Raw genomic sequence first — 24,919 nt, forward strand, 5'->3', positions numbered from 1 at the left:
AGAAATTCTGAGATACTTCTCATCAGATTTTGAAAGTTTTCTTGGCCTTCCATTACTTTTTGTCCTTGACCTCTCCTGATTCTTCAAATTTCTTTATAACAGCTTGAATACCACATCGTGAGTATACCACATCTTGATTATCTAGTTTGTTTGCTGGTTTCCCTTTCAGAGTGGCCTTGATGATGCAAAAGTATGATTTTATGTTTGTCAAATTCTGTGATCTTTGGCATTTTGAATGGAATGATGTGATTGGAAGTTGGTCTTATTAGAAAGCTTCCAATGAATCAGGTGTTAGCAATGACATTAATTAGGGTTCCATTCCATTTAGATGTACGAAAGGAACGTTCCTTTTATTGCTCTCAAGTGTAAGAGTAGGTCACACTAAATACTTTCCACTTTAGCCTTTAGAAGCTATTTTTCTGATTCTTTTTTCGTTTTTTTTTAAAAATTGCATACACATATTGTGTATTTTCTGGTAGTATTCTAATAAAGAGACTGATAAATAATTATACACTCACTGGCCACTTTATTAAGTACAACTTGCTAGTACCGGGTTGGACCCCATTTTGCCTTCAAAACTGGCTTAATTCTTTGAGGTAAAGATTCAACAAGGTGTTGTAAACATTACTTTACAGGTTTTGGTCCATATTGACATAATACAAGAAAAAATATATATGGAAATAGGTAAAGGTTTATAGTTCGAACTGTATGCCGCTCTCCTGGGGGTGTATCAACAGAAGCCCCCTAGATGAAGACAAGGACTGAAAAACATAAAAGGAAAAGCACAACTGGACTCAAGCGAGAAGTTTTAATAGCACAAACAAAAAGGTTAAAACAGAAGGTATTAAGCGTACCAGATATAAAATCAATATGAGTGTAAAAAACAGTGTGTCTACCAGTTATAAAATCAATATGAGCATAAAAAACAGTGTGTCTTTACAGCAGGCAAGCACCGTAGAGTCTTATTGTGACCTTCTGATTTCCTGTTCCCCGCTGCATACACCTGGATCAGCTGTGAGGTAGTAGTCTCTAGATGAGCCGTTTCCAAAGCAGCGTGGAGCTTGTCAGCTGGGGATTCCTGCGGGTTATGGTTTGGCGGTGTTTGTGGGAATCCCTTTGGTCAGCGCCTGCTGCTAGTAACACCTGTTACGTCCACCCGTAGGCGAGTTCTGCGTCTCGACGGCCGTTTCGTTCCCAAATGTGGGAACTTTGTCAAGAGAATACTCCTGATAGGTATAACTGACAGTTCTTAAATACCCTGATAGCGGGTTATAAATATGTATATTCATATTCTCTTATGCCCCTTTAAACATTTGATAGGGCTCAATTTATAAGCATATGTATATACTTAGCAAGCAATAAGCAATAATATGTTTCCCTAAAAAAATTTTTACAAAGCTAAAAAAGTACAATTATTCATACATATATTAAAAACCTTAAAAGCATAATATTCACAATACAAGAGAGAATAAACTTAATGGGACCCCAGGTTGTTTGGGAATCATAATATATGTGACTATATAATCTTTATGGAGTAACAGATGATACTCATCGATACATCTTCATAGATATTTATTCTCTATACTCCAATTAAGAATATAGTAACCATTTACATGTCTAGCTGAAATTAGTGGTCTATGTATATTGCTTTTAAACAAAAGACTGATAACCTTCTACATTTCTAATAATGGCAGTTTGGGCAGTAAATTAGCGTTTTGGCTAATGCATAATTATTTATGAAATTAGCACTTTCCATAATCCTTTGTTTGGATTCCTTTGCATATCTACACAGATTGGAGGAAACAATTATGTCTCTAAGAAAGGTATAAAGTAATGCAACAACATATATAAGTACCTACAGACATAAAATGTGATTGACATAATAGCATCACGCAGTTGCTGAAGATTTGTTGGCTGCACAATCACATCCCTGATGCGAATCTCCCGTTTCACCACATCCCAAAGGTGCTCTATTGAATTGAAATCTGGTGACTGTGGGGGCCATTGGAGTAAAGTGAACTCATTTTCATGTTCAAGAAACTAGTTTGAGATGATTTGAGCTTTGTGACATGGTGCATTAATTGGAAGTTGCCATCCTGAGATGGGTAAAATGTAGTCATAAAGGGATGGACATGTTCAGCAACAATACTCAGGTAGGCCATGACATTTAAACCACGCTCAATTGGTAGCAAGGGGCCCAATGTGTGCCAAGAAAATATCCCCAACACCATTACACCACCACCAGCCTTAACTGTTGATATAAGGCAAGATGGATCCATGCTTTCATGTTGTTTATGCCAAATTCTGACCCTACCATCTGAATGTCGCAGCTGAAATTGAGGCTCATCAGATCATGCAACATATTTCCAATCTTCTATTGTCCAATTTTGGTGAGCATGTGCGAATTGTAGCCTCAGTTTCCTGTTCGTAGCTGACAGGAGTGGCACCCGGTGTGGTCTTCTGCTGCTGTAGCCCAATTGCTTCAAGGTTTGACGTGTTGTGTGTTTAGAGATGGTATTCTGCATACCTTGGTTGTAACAAGTGGTTATTTGAGTTACTGTTGCCTTTCTATCATCTCGAACCAGTCTGCCCATTCTCCTCTGATCTCTGACATCAACAAGGCATTGTCGTCCACACAACTGCCGCTTACGGTATATTTCTCTTTTTCGGACCATTCTCTGTAAACCCTAAAGATAGTTGTGCCTAAATGCATTGGTTGCTGCCATAAGATTGGTCTGATTAGCAATTTGTGTTACCAAGCAATTGAACAGGTGTACATAATGAGTGTATATATGGTTATTATACCATTGCTAAAACAACAAATCTAATGGTGGCCTAAGACTTTTGCACAGTACTGTTATATATACTTTGCAAGACTCAGTCTGCTGTACTTTTTGCAACAATGTTGTATATTTAATCTATTATAAGAGCTGCAAAGCTGGTCTGCAATGATTTACACGGTTCTACCAATTCAAGCTTTGCACGATTATTGATTTTGCACCAAACAAACTCATTTAAATATTCAGCATTAAAGGGAAATTAGAAGTAAAAAAAAAAACCCAAATGCTCTGTTATAATTTCCCTATTGTGTGCATAGAACGAAGAAACAACTTTCCAATTAACTTCTATTACTAAATAGTTTTATTCTCTTTGCATACTTGGCTGGAAGTTTTTTTTAAATGTTTTGCTCTGCAAGAAACATGGAAGACAAATTTGGGGGTTATAATCCATTTTACTACTTCAAAGGTTTAAAGTCAGTTGCGAGCTAGATGATAACATATGGTGAGCCAATGACAAGAAGCAAATGTGTCGCAACCACCAATCATCAGCTAGCTCCCAGTAGTGAAATTACTGCTCCTGAGCTATCTATGTATGCTTTTCAACAAAGGATACCAAGAGAAGAAAGCATTTGACAAGAGAAGGAAAAAAAGGAATTCTTGAACTGCATATACAGGTTTTCCAAGTTATATATATTGCAATAACTAAGAAGTTAAAACATGCTGATGAAAAAAATAAGTTGTGGTTGTTCACAAGCAGCACAACTGCGCAGCCAGATATGCTGAAAGGGAAAGTGCACATTGTGCTGCCCTTCAGAGCACCCAAACACAATGCGCACATTAGCTGGGTGCAGGATAACTGCTCACCTTCCATCAGCATCTCTCAGCCCCGCTATCCAGACATATACAGCCCCACAGCAACACACTGATTCCAGGAGAAGGGGGGGGCTGAGGTATCACAGGGTGGGGCTTAGGCTGTCTCAGTCTTTGCAGCTAGCTTCATACTAAACCAATCGTGCTCTGGAGGTGTGGGTAGCATTGGAGGCTGGTCTATGGTTGTCTTGAAGCAGGCAGAGCTCGGGAGGCCCCTTCAACTGCTTCCTCATAGGGTTCATGCTGGCAGGGATTTACTGGAGTAGCTGTACACGTCTGGAGATCTGCAAACCAAACCCCCAATTTCATCGATACATAAGGTAATTAAACCCCACTTCAAGCTTTCTACACCAACGTCATCCCTCCTTTTTAGAATATGTATGCCTTGAGGGGAAAATGAAATAAATCAATAAAAAAGTTACCGTGCGTTGCAGACTGAGCTTGTCTGTAGTGATCTTTTTCACTGTGATTTGAACCATTATGGATGGCACTGAGCTGGGCTGCTTGTGTTTGGGACTGATGACTGTGTGCTTGGGATATGCGGGGCTGAGGAGGGAGCTACTAAGTCAGCAGAAGCAGCAAAGTTTAAGAGGAGAGGTTGCTAAATGTGCCAAGGATTCTGCCCTCATGATCCACTGGAGACCGAGATTTTGCAAATTGTCTTTCTTTTTTTTTTAACTGATCCTATTTGTTGTAGAAAGCCTCTCACACTTTCCCTTGGAAACAGAGGGTTACTGCTCCTACTGACAGTGAAGGGGTTAACGGGTATGAAAAATGCCCAACTTATGATGGAAATATGTTTTTGTTCTGATTTGTACTGTGCGCAGGCTTTTAACTTTAGAAACGAAACTGAGCCACAATTGGCAGTAGGCTCCTGTGCAAGCTGCATTAAACTAGCCCATTGACTGTGTATTAGTGAGCATTGCATTTACTGCAAAAATGATCCCGTCCCGTGACCTGTATGATTAATATGGGTGATAAGCATAGTGATTTAGATCCATAAAAGAATGTTAACTTACTCCATCATAGCCTAGCATTCCTGGGAGGCTCTAGTCTGCTTGAATCCGTGATTCTTACTGCAGTTTTCTGACACTTTTCCATTTGGGTGAGGTTCACTTATTGTGTGCTGCCTGCCAAATCTTGCTGTGCTGTGCACACAGAGACACGGACTGGGGATTTAGCTACATTTTAATGGCACTTAGCTCATATTTTGTCGTATTCATCGATTCAATGTGATTATGCAAGCACATATTGTCAGTGGCACCACACATACATGGGGTTTATAATTTGCCTCATACACATAGAGGTGCAGATTACTTTGCAAGCACCCCCTGCCTTGTACGTCTCAAAAGAGTTGGCTTATTTCTGGTTATCCCATTATCTGGGATTTCTTTCCCACTGATTTTGGTGGTTGCATAATCTGTAGGTGTGTGCAAGTTGTTGTGATCAAGTTTGTAACCCCATAAGGGCTGGAGCTGAAGTCAGTGGATAGGTTTAGATGAGGATGAGGTGACACTTCTGACTTCTCCCCTGTCAATAGTACCTATTAACCCCTGAGTAGACGTGTGGGAAAACTAACAGAGAAGTTTGCCTTGTGAGGAGGGTTAGAAATGTGTGCCCTGAGGCAGGCGGAGGGAAGCGACTGGAAGAAGGAAGGCTCTTATGCAGCACGTAGTGTCTGGCACTGAGTTCTGCCAGATGTCACTCAGGTGAAGCCACAACTCCTCCTAGAACAAAACCCCAAAGAATCTGAAGCCTCCAGCTATCTGGAAAGACATTGCAAATGTCTGGATCCAGGGGGCACATTGGAGAAATTGAGGCACAAGTCTGACGTCTCATACTGTACTTGCTGATATGCAGCTTTCTCAAAGACAACATTTTCAAAACTTTTTCTCAGACCCCACTGTCTTAATTGATATTGTTTAATAAAATCAGTTTTTATTGCAGTTGTATTTATACATTGTTCTTTTAAGTTTCTTTATTCAATTTATGTAATTATCCATTTTGACTGCAGAAAACCAAAAGGCCCATTGAGTGTACACTTTATAGTTCCTAACTAAATGTATATTCCAGGCTTTCTTGCATCCCTCAATCTTTGTCCTTTCCACCTCTATTGGGAGTCTGTTTCATGAATCAACTACCTTTTTCTGTAAAGATCGGCCTACATGCTTTTTCAGTACAATTCATTTGTGCAATAATCTAGTTAACTTTCTTTTGTTAATCCACTTGGTTTACAATACTAATTAGACCTCTTCATTAAATGATGTTTTGCAATCTATAACAAAATCAACATTTGATGAGTTGTGTGCAATAAATGTATTAATACTTATGGGCAGTATATTATTATAGAATCACACAAGCGAAAAATATTTCTTACAATATTTGAATAATTTACAGTATACCAATACAACACATCTGTATTGCAGAAATATTATTTTAAATGTAAGGTATTCTATATCCAGTGGGCCTGGTATGGGTAGGTTAGAAAATGTTGTTATTATATTACTTGTGTAAGCTGCTGTATTTTAAATTGTCACATTTTCACTGATATTTTCATTTATGCTCTGTAATCTACCCCATGAGACAGGAGGTATGTGGGAAGTGGATTTTTTTTAAGAAGTGGAAATCAGAGAGGATAGGTACACAAATGTGATATGCCACCTACAGGAAGGAATGTCCTTTGAAAGGAGTATGTGTGCTGGCTTTGATGTCATAGACAAACAACTCCACAGTTCTATTACATTTCAGAGGTTCTCTTTTATGGAGTAAACTTTGCATACCCATGGGGGTATTTGTTCTTTTTAATTGGTGCCCTAATATGCATTTTCAAAGGGATTATTTGTTAGCAGCATAATGTCAGTAATTAGGTTGTATCTATGTTCATTTAAACCTTTTCTCTTTTTTTAGGTAGACTTTAATGCTGGAAATTGTTGCTTTCTGCTCCCCCAGCACATATCTGTGCACTGAAACACAATGATGATAGGGATGTATACTTGCTGAATTCACTTTCAGTCTTGCAAGGTCAAGGGCACTCACAGGGCCAAAGTGATTTCATGGCCCTGTCGCCTTATTCATTCAGTATATTGATTGGCACTGAGGGTGTGGAAAAGGTACCACTTTCTGGTTAAAATTATACCAAAGAAGTTACAATTTGTAATGAATCTGAGGAGTTTAATTGCGGACATTATACTAAAGACAAATTCCCCCATCCCACAAAAAAGCATTTATAATGTCCCTTTAAAACCCTTAATAATAAAGACATTTTTTTGGTTTGAGGTTGAATTGTAATGTAATATGTCACAATTACCGAGAGAATTTCTTCTATTTCTATACTGGTAATGTGCAATACACTTGACAGTATTTGTTTTGATATCTTATATTTGTTTTATTATATGCATGTATATTTGTGTATGTGTGTGTGTGTATATATATATATATATATACAAATTTACCATTTTGGTAGAACAAAAGAGAGGAAGATAGTTACATCAATGCTTTTGCTATTACTGGCATTCCTTCCATATAACAGAATACCTTGTAAGATTTCCATGTGACCATTACGTCTAGGCTGAATTTTTTTTTTAGTTGGAGATTAAAGGGATAGTATAGTCAAAATTAAACGTTTATTATTCAGATAGAGGATGCAATTTTAAGCAATTTTCTAATTTACTCCTATTATCAATTTTCTTCGTTCTCTTGATATCTTTATTTTAAAAAGCTGGAATGTAAGTTTAGAAGCCAGCCCATTTTTGTTTCAGCATCTGGATAGCGCTTGCTGATTAGTGTCTAAATGTAGCCATCCAATCAGCAAGCGCTATCCAGGTGCTGAACCAAAAATGGGCTGGCAACTAGACTTACTTTCCAGTTTTTTTTAAATAAAGATACCAAGAGAACAAAGAAAAATTGATAATAGGAGTACATTAGAAAGTTGCTTAAAATTGCTTTCAAAATGTATTTATTTGTGTGTGTGTTTTTTTTGGTTTTTTTACTTTGATGGAACTAGACAAATAAGTAAGGTTTGAACAACAAAATACATTAAGCTAAGTAACTAGCTAGGATATTTTTGGAACCTGCTACATGTTTAAAGGGACAGGCAACCCCCAAATTTTTTTCATGATTTGGATAGAACATACAATTTTAAACAACTTTCCAATTTACTTCTATTATCAAATTTGCTTTATTATCTTGTTATCCTTTGCTGAAGGAACAGCATTGCACTACTGGCAGCTAGCTGAACACATCTAGTTAGCCAATCACAAGAGACAAATGTATGCAGGCACCAATCAGAAATTAGCTCCCACTAGTGTAGGATATGTGCGTATTCTTTTCGAACAAGGAGTAGATAGATACCAAGAAAACAAAGCAAATTTGAAAATAGAAGTTAAGTTAAAAGTTTCTTTTAAATTACATGCTCTATCTAAATTGTGCAAATTTAATTGTAACTTTCCTATCCCTTTAAGGTGATGAAGAGGGTATAGGTTTCTAAATATGTAGTACTGTATACATTATTATTTTAAACATGTGACCACAATTGGTTTAAAAGCTCCTGCAAGTAATAAAGAAGGATATTGGCAAAGTATTCAGCTTCATACCTGAAGGGACATAAATAGATTGTAATTTAAAAGATTGATTTAGGTAACAGGCTGATTAATCAAACTGACTGATCCTGATTAATCCCTCTACTTTTTATGAAGGCAGACCATGAAATTCTGTCATGTGTGTTACATTCAGAGCTATTTATCTGTGATATACATGAGTAGGTATCACAGCCTGTATAAAGTCTCTCATACACCAGTAAAACACAATCCTATTTTATGATAGTTTTTTTTTTTTTTTGCTTTCTGATGATGTGGAAGAAAGAATGTACACTGGTGCATCAAAGGAGATATGACAAATTATTGTACACACACATACACAACAGTGCTGCCTTATAGTTTTTAAGACATGTGCACACTCAATATGTTTTTATGGAAAGGAGCTAAATTTCCACCAAAGATACCAAGAGAAAGTACATTTGAAAATAGAATTACTTTTATATCCGTTAATAAAAGGACATTAAACACTTTGAGATTACACATTTATAATCACATGTAGTAGAACAACTTTACAATATACTGCCATTGTGTATCTTGTCCCCTTTTCCTGTAATCCTATTCTATAAACTTTCTAATTCCTGTTAAAAGTGGAACCAGAATCTTTGTTGTTTAAAAAGAAAGATAATCCCTTTATTACCCATTCCCCAGTTTTGCATAACCAACACAGTAATAATAATACATATTTTACCTATGTAATTACCTTGTATCTAAGCCTCTGCAAACTGCCCCCTTATTTCAGTTCTTTTGATAGACTTGCATTTTAGCCAATCAGTGCTCACTCCAGGGTAACTTCACGTGCATGAGCTCAATATTATCTATATGAAACACTGAACTAATGCCCTCTAGTGGTCAAAATGCTTTCAGATTAGAGGCAGCCTTCAAGGTCTAAGAAATTAGCATATGAACCTCTTAGGTTTAGCTTTCAACTAAGAATACCAAGAGAACAAAGCAAAATTGGTGATACAAGTAAATTGGAAAGTTGTTTAAAATTACATGCCCAAAGAAGTTTGTTTTGGACTTGACTGTCCCTTTAACACTGCTATATTACACACAGTCATTGGTTGCACACTCTCTTGATTTATAACTGTCCCTAATTGGCCTCAGCAGAGAAGGAAACTTAGGTTACAACATGGTGGCGCCCATTACTTTATGGAGACTAAAACTCTTACATTTATTTTTTCCCCTCAATATTTAAATAACTAATATCATTTTGAAAATAAATGTGCATTTTATTCTAAGACTAGTATTTGCTTTGCAGTATTCTGTTTAGAGATCACTTAGTGCTCAAACCTACAGTAAAGTTAAAGATAACCTTTTATGATTCAGACTAGGAGCTAGTTGGCGATTTCTGACTGCTCGTACATGGATCTTGTCATTGGCTCACCACATGGGTTCAGCTAGTGAATTGTTGTTCTTGAACCTATGTAGGTTTACTTTTCAAAAAAAGGATACCAAGAAAACAAAGCAAATTTGATGATAGAAGTAAATTTCATGCGCCATCTAAATAAAGCATGAAAGATTATTTTTGACTTTACTGTCCCTTTAATGTCTTTTTAAGAACACAGACCAGTTAGGTGACTCTTCCAGTTCATATCTGCTGGAAAAAACACTGTTTTTATAAACTTTTTATCCAGATTATTTCCAGGTCATCAAAATTGGTAAACAAACAAACTTGTGCCTGGATACATAATAAAGATGCATGTTTTATAATTTCAACAAATACTAATTATAATTACAAATATTTAACTTGCAAACTATATCTGCCCTAAAATATGTCTAGTTTCCCAATATAATATTAAAGTTCTTCATTTATAGATATTGTGCTACTAGGATAGCAAATCTGATATGTACACATTTTTTTTTTCTTTTCAAATGAATCTTTTATGTGTGCAGTTGTCTAATACATATAGATCAGATGATTAGGTTCAGATAATAGCAGCAATTGGTTAGAAACGATGCATCAGCATATGAAGGCCGTGCCACTTTTTTGTCATCATACAGTTCCTACATAACTTGCAACTATAACGACTAGAGAAAAATACATTTTAAAGTGATAGGAAACCCCCAAAAAAATATTTTGTGATTTAGATGGAGCATTGAATTTTAAGCAACTTTCTAATTTACTAATTTTGTCAAAGTTTCTTTGTTCTCTTGGTATCTTTATTTGAAAAGCAGGAATGAAAGCTTAGGCGCCGGCCCATTTTTGTTTCAGCACCTGCTGACAAGAAATCTTAGATAATTTTGTCAATCATTGGGCCCTTAAAGATAACTTATAAAATGTTAACTTTCAATTATTATCTCTCATACCCCCCACTAGGAGTGTAATATCTTCTGCTGGCTATATTCACTTAGCTTTTCTGTAGCTAATACTTAACTATTAAAATTTTCAGTATAGGTGGGGATACATCTGTCAAAATCAGCTATTTCAAATACCAAAACAAAGGTTACAATTTAACTGTAAACAATATAATACACTCCAACAGATAAAATGGATAATTGGTAACAAATTAAAGGGCCACAAAATGTACAGTAAAATTCACCTGAAACAGAACTGTTTAAATCCATTGTGTATGTGGTACAGAGTGGAAGAGGGGGTGAATCTTAGGAGAGTTTCTATGGGGTAAATGTACCACCCATGCAGGTGGACAGGTTCGCAATTAGTAAACCTGTCTGTGTGCAGTCGCCACTTGCGATGTTTCATTACACAGCAAAATTTATGATTGAGCAAGAGGATTATTATTATTTTTATTATCGGTTATTTGTAGAGTGCCAACAGATTCCGCAGCGCTATACCAATTGCGCTAGAACAGGGAATGTCAATCACACTGAATGAGTGAGTTTCAGGGTTATTAATCTTGCCACTTCTGAGATGGCGGAGTGAAAAAGAAGCAGTTTTTGCTTCTTAAATATGTGGCAGCAGGCTCGCTAATGCAAACCTGCTCCACATAGCCAGAAAAGCTGGGTACACAGCTTAATTAATTTGCCTCTATGTATTATTATTTGTATCCGTATAATTACTGTATGATACAATATGATTTTCATGGTATTCACAACAATGGTAACCTGTGTGCATAGAAGCAATGTATGCCTTGTTTAAGCATTATATCATTTTTAAAATATAGAAGTCTCTAATGAATTTATGAACTTGAAATAATATATTACATATGCAATCATTTGGAGAAGTATTTGCACTTCTTGAATTATAACCTGTAATCTCCATTCCCATTTAAATCCGCTAAGTGTCCTTATGTAATATGAAGTATTTTGTTGATTCTCCACTTGTTAAAATGTGGTTTCATGTCCCTCTTTGTTTTTTTGGGGGTGATAAGTGCTCTAAAATATACCTCCTCATCCCTGGTGTGCTGTTGTGGGCCATGTGACCATTCATTTAAATGTGAATTAGTCATTTGTGATTTCATAGTATGTTAATATTTTCCCTTTAAAGTATATGGGTATGGCAGTATGTGTATGGAACTGGCTAAACAAGGTTGATGTCCACTGTTCTTGATCCATAAACCCTTTCATGTCACACACTATTTACTAAATGCTGTGTGCCTAATGTCTAGTGTCTGTGGAGGCACAGACCGAATGCTCTCTGAAAGGCTGACAGACCTTTCCCACGATATACTGAGGTATATCCTCCTGGGAGTCAGAGCTTCTACGAAGTGTTTCTATCATTTTGCATTGTACACTAACTGTGCCCTATAATATGTATGACGTTCGCAGATATACTTGCCTAGATTCAATAACATTTTTATATCCCCCTCATACTTTTCTTTCTTTTCATGTAGTCTCACGTGTTAGTTCCCATTCGTTTGTTGCAGTTGATGCCTGCTGAATTTTGAGATTGCATACAATATTAAATCTTGATATTTGCAGCGCCATTACTATGCTCATGTTGAGAACAAATAACTATACCAGCAATTGAAAGGAAACTTTTAAACACATCTGTTTCTATTCAAATGCTAGAGTTTTGTGTTGTCTATAGATTTATGAATTGATAAACAGTTTTGCATTTATTAGACATGGCATATAATTTGCTAGGCTTCATATATAAAACGCACCACAAGCAACATTTTAATATTTACCAAATTGTGTGAGAGCGGTGTGTTTAAATTTGTTTTTTGGCTCTTAGAACATGTTTTATAGCCAAGAACTCCTATGTCATTAATTTTCTTAAAAATACACCCCTCTGTTTTTTTTTTATATACAATGTCCTCATATGACTTGTTTCTGTGTTTAAAGCTGGTCTGTGTATTATCAAAAAATCTTTCAGTTTCTATAAGGGGTTTAGTGAACCAAATATTTGCACATAAAAGAAACATTTCACGTTATACAAGGTGTAGAGGAAAGACAAGATGGCCATATTAAACACAGTATTAAGTTTAGGTTAGGTTATTGCATTACCCACTTTAGGGACGAATATATCAGATTACCGGATTATCTGTGGTTAAATTAAGAGAATATGTTGTTTTTTTCTTTGTTGTGTTATCACTTGCAGTGATGATGTCACAGAGTCTGTGGGCATGTCTAAGGGCCTGATGTTCTAAACCTTACCGCTGTGATGAGAATATCAGGGTGCTGGAAGTGAAGGAATGATACTTAAGCAACAATGTTCAAAAAAATGCCCCCAAATATTTTCGGTGATTTCTTTCCATGCCAGCAAGTTTATCATCAGGCCATAAGACACCTATGTATGCTAGTGCACACCCGACTTACCTATGTATGCTAGTGCACACCCGATTTACCTATGTATGCTAGTGCACACCCGACTTACCTATGTATGCTAGTGCACACCCGACTTACCTATGTATGCTAGTGCACACCCGACTTACCTATGTATGCTAGTGCACACCCGACTTACCTATGTATGCTAGTGCACACCCGACTTACCTATGTATGCTAGTGCACACCCGACTTACCTATGTATGCTAGTGCACACCCGACTTACCTATGTATGCTAGTGCACACCCGACTTACCTATGTATGCTAGTGCACACCCGACTTACCTATGTATGCTAGTGCACACCCGACTTACCTATGTATGCTAGTGCACACCCGACTTGCCTATGTATGTTAGGGGAGTTGAGTATATGAGAAAATTTGTTGTGCTTGAAAAATCACTTACTGTGAAAACGATTTCAATTATGAAGGCACCACTGCCCCTGGCTCTTTTAGTAGCCCCATAAGTGGATTATTTCTGGATCTTTATTGGCTCTGCTGTGGTTATTTTCAGCAAGTTAAACAAGTTTTAATAAAATTTCTTAAATTGGGTCTTTTTTTTACCTCTTTAACAAATCCTGATAAAATAATTTCCCACAAGTTTAATAAGGGAAATTAAATCCACTTTTTTTGTTTCATAATTCAGATAGAATATACAATTTTTTTAAACAACTTTACAATTTACTTCTATTATCAAATTAGCTGCAGTGTCTTGGTAGTCTTTGTTGAAGGAGCAGCAATGTACTACTGGGAGCTAGCTGAACAAATTGGATGATCCAATGATAATAGGTATATATTTGCAGTCAACAATCACCAGCTTGCTCCTTGTAGTACATTGCTGCTCACCGAGCCTACCTAGGTATGTTTTTCAACAAAGTATACCAAGAGAGAAAAAAGAAAATTAGACAATAGAAGAAAATTGGAAGGTTAAACTTGCATGCTCTATCTAAGTCAATAAAGAAAAATGTTGGGTTTCATGTCCCTTTAAATTGTTTCTAGTTGTAGTTATTTGTAAATGAGAGGGAAAGTGACATTTATTATTCTTATTTAGTTTAGAATGTACCTTTTGTAAAGGGTATGCTTGAAAGGCATTTAGTGGCAAACAATTTGTCAATAACATGAGACCATATAACAATAAATCGGGGGGCATATGAATGTTAACAACAAGGGTGATCTGTACTCCGTTCCATCACACTGGTGTCATACGGTGATATAGGTACTAGCATAGGTAATATAACAAGGGTGATCTGTACTCCGTTCCATCACACTGGTGTTATACTGTGACATAGGTACTAGCATAGATAATATAACAAGGGTGATCTGTACTCCGTTCCATCACACTGGTGTTATACTGTGATATAGGTACTAGCATAGATAATATAACAAGGGTGATCTGTACTCCGTTCCATCACACTGGTGTCATACGGTGATATAGGTACTAGCATAGGTGGTATAACAAGGGTGATCTGTACTCCGTTCCATCACACTGGTGTCATACGGTGATATAGGTACTAGCATAGGTGGTATAACAAGGGTGATCTGTACTCCGTTCCATCACACTGGTGTCATACGGTGATATAGGTACTAGCATAGGTAATATAACAAGGGTGATCTGTACTCCGTTCCATCACACTGGTGTTATACTGTGACATAGGTACTAGCATAGGTGATATAACAAGGGTGATCTGTACTCCGTTCCATCACACTGGTGTTATACTGTGACATAGGTACTAGCATAGGTGATATAACAAGGGTGATCTGTACTCCGTTCCATCACACTGGTGTCATACGGTGATATAGGTACTAGCATAGGTGATATAACAAGGGTGATCTGTACTCCGTTCCATCACACTGGTGTCATACGGTGATATAGGTACTAGCATAGGTGATATAACAAGGGTGATCTGTACTCCGTTCCATCACACTGGTGTCATACGGTGATATAGGTACTAGCATAGATAAAATAACAAGGGTGATCTGTACTCCGTTCCATCACACTGGTGTCATACGGTGATATAGGTACTAGCATAGATAATATAACAAGGGTGATCTGTACTCCGTTCCATCACACTGGTGTCATACGGTGATATAGGTACTAGCATAGGTAATATAACAAGGGTGATCTGTACTCCGTTCCATCACACTGGTGTCATACGGTGATATAGGTACTAGCATAGATAATATAACAAGGGTGATCTGTACTCCGTTCCATCACACTGGTGTCATACGGTGATATAGGTACTAGCATAGATAATATAACAAGGGTGATCTGTACTCCATTCCATCACACTGGTGTTATACTGTGACATAGGTACTAGCATAGGTGGTATAACAAGGGTGATCTGTACTCCGTTCCATCACACTGGTGTCATACGGTGATATAGGTACTAGCATAGATAATATAACAAGGGTGATCTGTACTCCGTTCCATCACACTGGTGTCATACTGTGACATAGGTACTAGCATAGGTGATATAACAAGGGTGATCTGTACTCCGTTCCATCACACTGGTGTCATACGGTGATATAGGTACTAGCATAGGTAATATAACAAGGGTGATCTGTACTCCGTTCCATCACACTGGTGTCATACGGTGATATAGGTACTAGCATAGATAATATAACAAGGGTGATCTGTACTCCGTTCCATCACACTGGTGTCATACGGTGATATAGGTACTAGCATAGATAATATAACAAGGGTGATCTGTACTCCATTCCATCACACTGGTGTTATACTGTGACATAGGTACTAGCATAGGTGGTATAACAAGGGTGATCTGTACTCCGTTCCATCACACTGGTGTTATACTGTGACATAGGTACTAGCATAGGTAATATAACAAGGGTGATCTGTACTCCGTTCCATCACACTGGTGTCATACGGTGATATAGGTACTAGCATAGATAATATAACAAGGGTGATCAGTACTCCATTCCATCACACTGGTGTCATACAGTGATATATTGTACTAGCATAGGTAATATAACAAGGGTGATCAGTACTCCATTCCATCACACTGGTGTCATATTGTGCACCTTCAGGTACTAGCATAATTGACCCAATATGCTTTGTTCACTAATTTTATATATGGTCTTCAATGATCAGTTTATTTCTTTTAAAAATATATAATCTAATATGTAACTTAAACAAATGTTTTTCTAGAGAGGGGAGATGAATCATAAATACCACAATTGGGTGTTACTATTGACCATCAGTGTGTCTTCTGTGAGCCGAGCCACATGTAGTAAATATTACTGGTTTAATATACAAATCCAGTAAATACAGCTGCATCACAGAAGCCACATGTGACATTTTATTATGCCAAAAAGTTGGACATTTTAATCGGAATTACAATACAGAGTGATGGCTGAATTTATACTTTCCTGTCTGCTGAGAAATTATGAATGAATGGTTCCCAAGGGATAAAGCATCTGAAGGTCATCAATGTGCTTTTGTTGCAGATGTGGCCAAAGCTAATGGTGCAGGTTTAGTGAGTAGAAGGTCAGTATTTTGCTTTCATGTCGAAAAATCAGCCAAATAGTTGTTTTGTAAGAACATTCTAGGGCTGACGACTTTACCAAGTTCTAGCAATTCTGCATTTTATATATATTTCTAAATCTATTTTGCCTTTCCACAATATGATTTTATGGGCACAAAATAACTTCAAAGGGACATAAAGGTCAGAATTAAAGTTGCATTGGTCAAATAGTGCATGCAATTTACTCCTATTGTTAAATGTACCTTGTTCTCTACTACTGAGAGCCACCTGGTGATTTGTGGCTACACACATGCCTCTTGTCATTTGCTCCCTAGATGTGTTCATCCCAGTTCCATTAGCGCATTGCTGTTCTGACTTTAACCATATTGCAGGGGTTAAACACACAGAGCATTTTATTCTTGCACTATTACCTGCATATAACACTTAAGAGCATTTTTTTGCACTTTTATATCCCTTTAAAATGTGTCTAGTAATTCTAGATGAGGTTACAAAGCTTATCAGATGACACTGAAAAACAACAGACTTAATTTATTCTGCATTCGTTTTTCCTCTCTGCTCTTTTGTTGCTGTTTATTATACAGTATGCATCAGAATTTATATTTACACTTTTTTTTTTTGTAATGTTGTTTCACTAATAGAGCACTGACATATAGCACAATACATATTCATTACATCTCACTATCGTTTAAAATTGGGTATTTTCATTAATAACATTATAACATTTCTGCACTTTTCTCTTAGAAGACATCAGCATGATACCAGAGACATTTTTATACTATAGGTAATTAGTGACCATTTTCTACTAGCTCTGCATGTTGTATTACATATAGTAAGTAGCATTGCGTTACATTGTGCCCATCTAAATGGTCCTTACAAGACGTGCGCATTTGGCCGCTTTGTTTGCTGCTGAATGTAGAAAAAGGCGGCTGCTTGCGGCCTTCGTCTCTTTTTGGAGCCGGATTTCGTCTTGTGAAAGTTCAATACACTAAGATCTGGATTTGTACAGATCTTAGTGTTCTGCACTTTCGCAAGGATAAATCCATCTCCGAGATAAACCGAGATGACCGCAAACCGCTGCCGCGTTCCATATTCAGCAGCTAACGAAGGTTCCAAATGCGCACGTCTAGTATTCAGACAACAAATTTACACACATTACAATGTAGCTCCAAACAGATACACATGATGTAAGGGAATGCGATTGTGAAGCAACTGTCAGTAAATGTAAAAAGCTGTAGTCTTGCATTTCTGTTACTGGAAACTATTTTTACCATAATTTTGTGTTTCTAATCTTCAGTCCTCAAGTACCCCAAACAGGACAGATTTAAAGGATTTCTATACATGAGCTACTGACTAGCACATGAAGGGATGTGTTTAACCTCTTAACCACCAGAGAGGGATGCAACACCTTCCTTATACATGCATTTTCACACATTGTGGCAGCCAAGATATTAGCCTCTGTCCAGTTAGGGGCAGTTAAAGACTACATTTGAGAAACCTAGCGTATAATTACGTTTTACTGCGTTTAGACATACTAGTGTCTCTTTAAACTGACAACTTGTTTAGCTGGAATTGAATACATTGATCTGGTCAGTCTTGACCAAAAGCACCTACTATGTAAGCCGCAGCATTATGAACAAATTATACACTTAAAAAATACACATTATTATTTATATTTCCTGAATGTTTTCTAACTGGGTATTTAGAGTTCTTGTCTTTTTAAGAGCTCCTTTATTTTAGCATTTTATTTGTTAACAAATTGCAATTTTAAAGGCATTATAATAGTAAAAAATGTATTAAAAAAAGCTACGGTATTAATCATCTTGTGTTTATAGTAGTGATTACCATTGTATGTTGATAACACATTGTAAAGTAAATAACTTCCCAAAAGATTGTTAGCAGCATTCAAGTCTGTTAAATTGCTTTATGTGGTGGGCAGGAAATGACTTAGTATGTGCAAACTATGGCCTAACTGATGAGGGGCAATGGACTGCAGCTTTAGTTAAACCAGGGAACCTGTGATCTTTTGTAGAGCAATAAAACCACTATTGGCTTGTAAAGTTTTCTATAACCTGTGGTTTACAAAAAATAAACCTTGTTATTATTGGTATTTGGTGTCCACATGTTTCTATTAAAATGCCAGTAATTAGCACTTATATTGCTCAGGTCCTTCTTTCATATCTTGATATTATAGACAAATTATTCTGCTAGATTTACAGTGTTTTCCACAGGTTGTTTCCAGTGGAAGTATTCACTAATTAAAGCTGATTTTCCCATGAGACGCTGCACTTGAAAAACCTCTCTAGCTTTGCAAAACTAGATTGTATAATAGATTAACATATGTACCTGAATGTCTTCTCTCACTAGAGGGAAATCTCACCGCCTTGAACATGTAACACATAATTGAATGTTTGCTAGGGAAAAATATGTAAAGGCAAATCATTTATGATATTCTGAAATTTAATCGGAAAACTTTTTATTCCACAGGGTCCAACATAAAAACAAACCTTGATTAGGGTCTTAAAGGACATTAAACTCAAAATAAGGTAATAATAAAATGTTTAAGCATAATAAAAATGCAGTGTGCATTTCATTGTTTATTTTGACCTCAGCTGAGTTAGCCCCCAATCAACATTTTAAAACAAACCTCACTCAGTTAGTTAGATCCAACTAAAACAAAATAACATGACCTACCATATAAGTGGTATTAACAGTTATATAGTGGGGATGGCTAACCCATCTTTAGCCCTTCTTACAAAATTAGACAAAAAGCTAGATAATTTGATAAATCTTTGTTAGATTAGGTACAATCAGTCAGTAGTTTTGTTAGATTAAACATAATTACAGAGATTTTAGGTATTTAAATTAGGGCTAGATCCATTCCACTTAAAAATATTATGCAAAAAATAATTCAGGTATTAACAGTTATTTGGTAGGGGGCTATCCCGTCATTAGCCCCCCCCCCCAAACAAAAAAATTGATGACATTTTCAGGCAGAAAAAAAATCATTCAAGATGATAGACCTTTATAAAATCAGGTTAGATCAAGTGCTTATAACATTAGATCTAACAAAAGGTGGTATTTATAATTTGGAGGTGGAGTTAATCTGTCATCACCCACCCCTTAAAAAAATGTTGGACAAATGTTATGTAATTCACTGATTATACCTGATCTAACAAATATATAGTAATTTGCACAGATACACACAAATATATGTGCCACCCATGTTCTGATTTACCACCATCATAAATCTAAAAAAATAAAGTGTTGTCCAACTCTCCAACCATGAATAATTGTTGATATAACATTTGATATGATAGCAATTGTTAAGATATTTGTTAGTAATCTAACAAATATCTATTTAACTGAATGGTGCCCGATATTGTAGATTGCGGAATTACCCCCATTGTTACATATTTTATAGCTTAACAAAAAAAGGTTAGATATGAAAAGGGCACACAATTCCATATTTGGTGGACATTTCCAATAGCCCAATCGTTCTGGCTCAATATAAAAATTGAAATGGAAAAAGTCCTATTACTTCCGTTACTTCTGAACCCACTTCTCTTCCTCTTTCACAAATTCCCCAAAGTTCAATGTATATAAAGATCTTACTAACTATTATGACCAACTTCTTGGTCTTGGAAAAACACTACCCTTCTATCTCCATATGGAGAGAAAGGGTTTCCTTTGTCTTGAAAATAGAGAAATAGCATCACACACGGATCAAGCGTGCAGATGATTATTATTCCATGTGTTTCTTTGGAAGGATTATATATCAAAAGTAGTGTAAAGTCTCAATGGGTAGCTCTTTTGCAATTTTAGTATCCTGCTATAATTTTGTAATTTAATTTCTCTTTGAAAAAATCTCAAAAAGAAAAAAGAAAAGTTACATATAAAAAAACAACAACTGAATAGCCACAGCTGATCTAACAAATGTAGCTATATATTTTTGTACTATTTTTTTATGAGGGAGCTGGCACCCTATAATGAATATATAGAGGCTCCCACAATATAATTATTACATAAGATCTAAAACACAAAAGGCGGTATTAATTAAAGTTTGATTTAACCTGAGCTATGAAAGGTCTATTAGTATGAATTATTTTTGTCTGAAATTTTGATTTGGGGAGCTAACCTGGCTGAGGTGGGTTGACACCCCAAAATACATAGAGGCTCCCACAATTTGATTATTAATGCCAGCTTTTTTGTGTGTATTTGATCTAATGTAATAAACATTTGATCTATTTGCCAGATTTACTATTTCCTGGAAATTTTAAGTGGGGGTTAGCCCCCCCCCCCACCAATTTTATTCCCTTATATCTTTATAATTGTTCTACCAAAACAAGTGACTGATCCTACCTGATCTAACAAATATCTATCCATTTATATAACTTTTCTTCCAATTTTTTGTTAAGGAGGGGTGACGATGGGTTAGCCATCCCCACCAACTGTAGGCATGTGCAGTATGTTGTAAATGCACAATCTCGCCTATTTGACTGTGGCTGTTTCCCACTAAACCTTGACATTTGCATGTCCTGGCCTTACTCAGCTATAAACCGGGACACACTAATGGATACCCAAACTGTCCAGGTCATTCCCAGACAGGTGGTAACCCTAATTAGTTTGCTTATTTGCTGATAAATACTGTAGCTTCATTGTTAATTTAACAAAAGTTAACACACCAGTAGACCATGAATTAAAAATACCATAACATGATCAATGAGTTATTTGGAGTTGTTTATGTGGTGTGACTTGAGGAATAAAATGGCATAGACTGTAAACAGAATTTGTATACTTTATTTCATAAATAAAAACCTTAAAAGCTGCTCAAATTTATATAGAAAATATCAGGCAATATATAACTTCAGACAACTGATACTGCAGTATACAAAGTTACTGGCTGATAGGGACAACGTCTACAGATGTATCAGTTGGCTTTTATTTAGCACTGTGACACCGTGGTCCAGTATGTCAGAACAAGTCCAAACTTTATTCCCATTTCTGTCAGTCCTTTTCTTTTTTTAATTTAAAGGGAAATTGAACCCCAACATTTTCTTTCACGATTCAAATAGTGCATGCAATTTTAATAAACTTTCTGTTTTCTATTATTACATTTTCTTCATTCTTGGTATCTTTTGTTGAAAGCAGGAATGTAAGCACAGGAGTGTGCACGTGTCTTGAACACTATGGGGGATATTTATCAAAGCCTCAACATAAATACGCCGGAATTCTGCAGCATAATTGTTGCAAGCTTGATCCAACCTAGTATTCAAAGCCTACAGACCGACAAATGTTGAAATTTGTGACGTAACATACGATCCGCCGGTCTCAATCCGAAGCAGATCTGACACTTTTCCCATTTACCAAATAGTTAAAAGGTACGCTCATGGCTATTCCGGCCCAGCGTACCTGGTTTTCTATCTGCCACCCTTGAGGCCGCGGATGCCATAGAAATCAATGGGAGTCTGAAAGCAGCAAAAGCTTGTGTTCGATGCTGCCAGATATCCCATTGATTTATATGGTAGAAAACAAGTGACGTTTACACCCTAACATAAACCCAGAGTCAAACACCCCAAAATGACACACAACATAGGATCATTAAACATTCTGTTGGCAATTAAAGTAAATAATTAAACAATATACGTTGAAAAAATTCTACCTGAAATAGATTTACAAAGGACAGTTAACAATAAAGATTGATGGTAAATATTGAAATCACATAACGGAGCTCAAATTTTATAACCATGTCAGGTCTGGAAAATGGTCATAATTTAGACCATGATGTTATACAATAAATACCCATTATAAAAATAGGGATTGTGATAAGGTCATATAGTTAAACAATTAAATAATTCTCATATTGGCATATATATATTATCTAAATAATTCATTAAGTATTATATGAAGCAGACTCATGATCATAAATGTGACTACTATAGTGATATATAGAAAATATTGACTCCCAAGGATCTATAGTATGGACCTAGTATAACACAGAGCTTACATTGTGGCTGATAGTGCACACGTATTATAAGGTCCATTTTACTACACATAATAGCTCATGTCCCATTCTAGGTTCATACCTATAGGTGATTTAGTCCTCAACTTATAGATCCAAAAGAGTTCTTTTTTGTCTAGAATTTTAGCTATGTCTCCACCCCTCTGTGAAATCCTTGCTAAGTCAATAACTTTTATTTTAAAAATGGGAACATTAGAAAAATGAAAAAGATTGAAATGTTTAGCCACAGCAGAATCTCTATTATAATTCTTTACGTCTCTTAAATGTTCTTTAGCATGAGATCTTAGGGCTCTGGTAGATTGACCTACATATTGTGCCCCACAAAGCTGGCAGTCCAATAGGTATACTATATGGTCAGTAAAACAAGTGGCATAAAAATCAATATCAAAACATTCACCTGTGATGTTACTAGAAAACTTGTTTGTAAAAGTCATATTGTCACACATTAAACAATTAGTCAAGTGTGATCTAAAACTACCCTTACCCCTAAGCCAAGTAGTTTTAGCTTTTGTTTTAGAGGCCACTAGGCTAGGAGAAAGTCTAGAAGCCAAAGTAGGCGGTTTCTTAGCTACAAATTTGCAATCTTTCACATATGTCTGTAAAATATCATCACCTTTTAAGACATGTAAATGTTTTTTGATGATATGGCATATTGTGTTGTACTGTGATGAAAATTCTGTAGAAAAAAACTATACTGTTTTCATCTATATACCCTTTGGCAGCTCCTTCTTTTAATCAGTTCCCCTAATCAGTACCACCTATGTGACTCAATGTGATCCTAGTTTCTTTTGGCCGTGGCCTCCAGTTCGTTATCTCTTCAAGAACTCTATGGAGCGCCCTCTCATTATATTCCCTGGCTTTTAACCTGCAAATTAATTCCTGGCCTCCCTGTATATAATTTTGGAGTGTACGCCTTAACCTAATAAATTGACTTCTTGGGATTGAGTTAACTAGATGTTTGGGATGGCAAGAAATAGCATGTAGTATGGTGTTGCCTGCTGTGTCTTTCCTATAGGTACTAGACATGATCCTATGTGTGACTTGGTCTCCATATAAGTGTAGGTCCAAGAAATGAACTCCATCATGATGATGAATCTGAGGTTGACATCGTTATTGATGACCATTAAAAAAAATTATCAAATGAGAAGGTATCCTTGACAATAAAGATGAGATCATCTATGTACCTCATGTACAAGAGGATGTCGGACTTAAAAGGCTCATCAATATCATATATGTTCTGGAACTCCCATCTACCCACAAACCGATTCGCATAAGAGTTGGCGAACTTTGCCCCCATAGCTGTGCCTTGGCACTGTAGATAAAATTCCAAGTTAAAAATAAAAAAAATCTGGGTAAGTAGGAACTCCACAACATCCAGGATGAGTTGTTTGACTTCATCATTATAGGTAGTTTCTTTATTCATAAAGAATTCCAATGCCCGACACCCATGAACATGAGGTATTGAGGAGTAAAGAGAAACGGCGTCCACCACAACCCATTTATATCCCTCTTGCCACTCAAAATCCTTCAAGATCTCTAAGAGATGACTTGAATCTCTAGTGTAACTATACAGGTTTTTAACCATTGGCTGTAAAATATTATCAATCCATTTGGTCATAGGCTCCAAAAGGGAGCCTATGTCCGAAATGGTAGGATGTCCTGGGGGAGATAAAAGGTAATTGATTGATCTCTCATCCTATTGGCTGATTGGAACAGCCAATAGAATGAGAGCTGCTCAAATCCTATTGGCTGATTGGAACAGCCAATAGGATTTTAGCAGCTCTCATTCTATTGGCTGATTGAAATCTTTCAGCCAATAGGAATGCAAGGGACGCCATCTTGGATGACGTCACTTGCATTGACGTTCCAGTTTACAGCAGCGACTGTATGAAGAGGATGCCTGGATGAGGACTTTGCTGGCTGGATGAAGATCGAAGAGGCCGTCTGGATGAAGACTTCTTGCCGGCTGGATGGATCCTTCAAGTGGGACTTCAATAACTGTAAGTGGATCGTCGGGGGTTAGTGTTAGGTTTATTTAAGGGTTTTTTGGGTGGGTTTTATTTTTAGATTAGGGTCTGGGCATGTAAAATGGCTAAATGCCCTTTTAAGGGCAATGCCCATACAAAGCCCTTTTCAGGGCAATGGGAAGCTTAGGTTATTTTAGATAGATTTTTTTATTTGGGGGTTGGGTTAGTTGGTTGGGTGGTGGGTTTTACTGTTGGGGGGGTGTTTGTATTTTTTTCTTTTTTTACAGGTAAAAGTGCTGATTTCTTTGGGGCAATGCCCCACAAAAGGCCCTTTTAAGGGCCATTGGTAGATTATTGTAGGCTATGTTTTTTTTATTTTGGGGGGCTTTTTTATTTTGATAGGGCTATTAGATTAAGTGTAAGTGTAATTCTTTTTCATTTTTGATGTTTTTTTTTATTTTTT

General features: G+C 36.5%; 1 protein-coding gene across 1 annotated transcript in view; it reads left to right on the forward strand.

Annotated features, from left to right (window-relative positions):
• The first annotated feature begins 3,823 nt into the window (after positions 1-3,823).
• Positions 3,824-24,919, forward strand: part of FNDC3B (fibronectin type III domain containing 3B) — a 546,318-nt gene continuing 525,222 nt past the window's right edge. Inside the window, exon 1 of the mRNA XM_053710139.1 lies at positions 3,824-3,970. The gene's annotated coding sequence lies outside the window, so the exon portion shown is untranslated. The remainder of the gene's footprint in view (positions 3,971-24,919) is intronic.

Source organism: Bombina bombina, chromosome 4 (genome assembly GCF_027579735.1).
Source record: "Bombina bombina isolate aBomBom1 chromosome 4, aBomBom1.pri, whole genome shotgun sequence".
Lineage (NCBI taxonomy): Eukaryota > Metazoa > Chordata > Amphibia > Anura > Bombinatoridae > Bombina > Bombina bombina.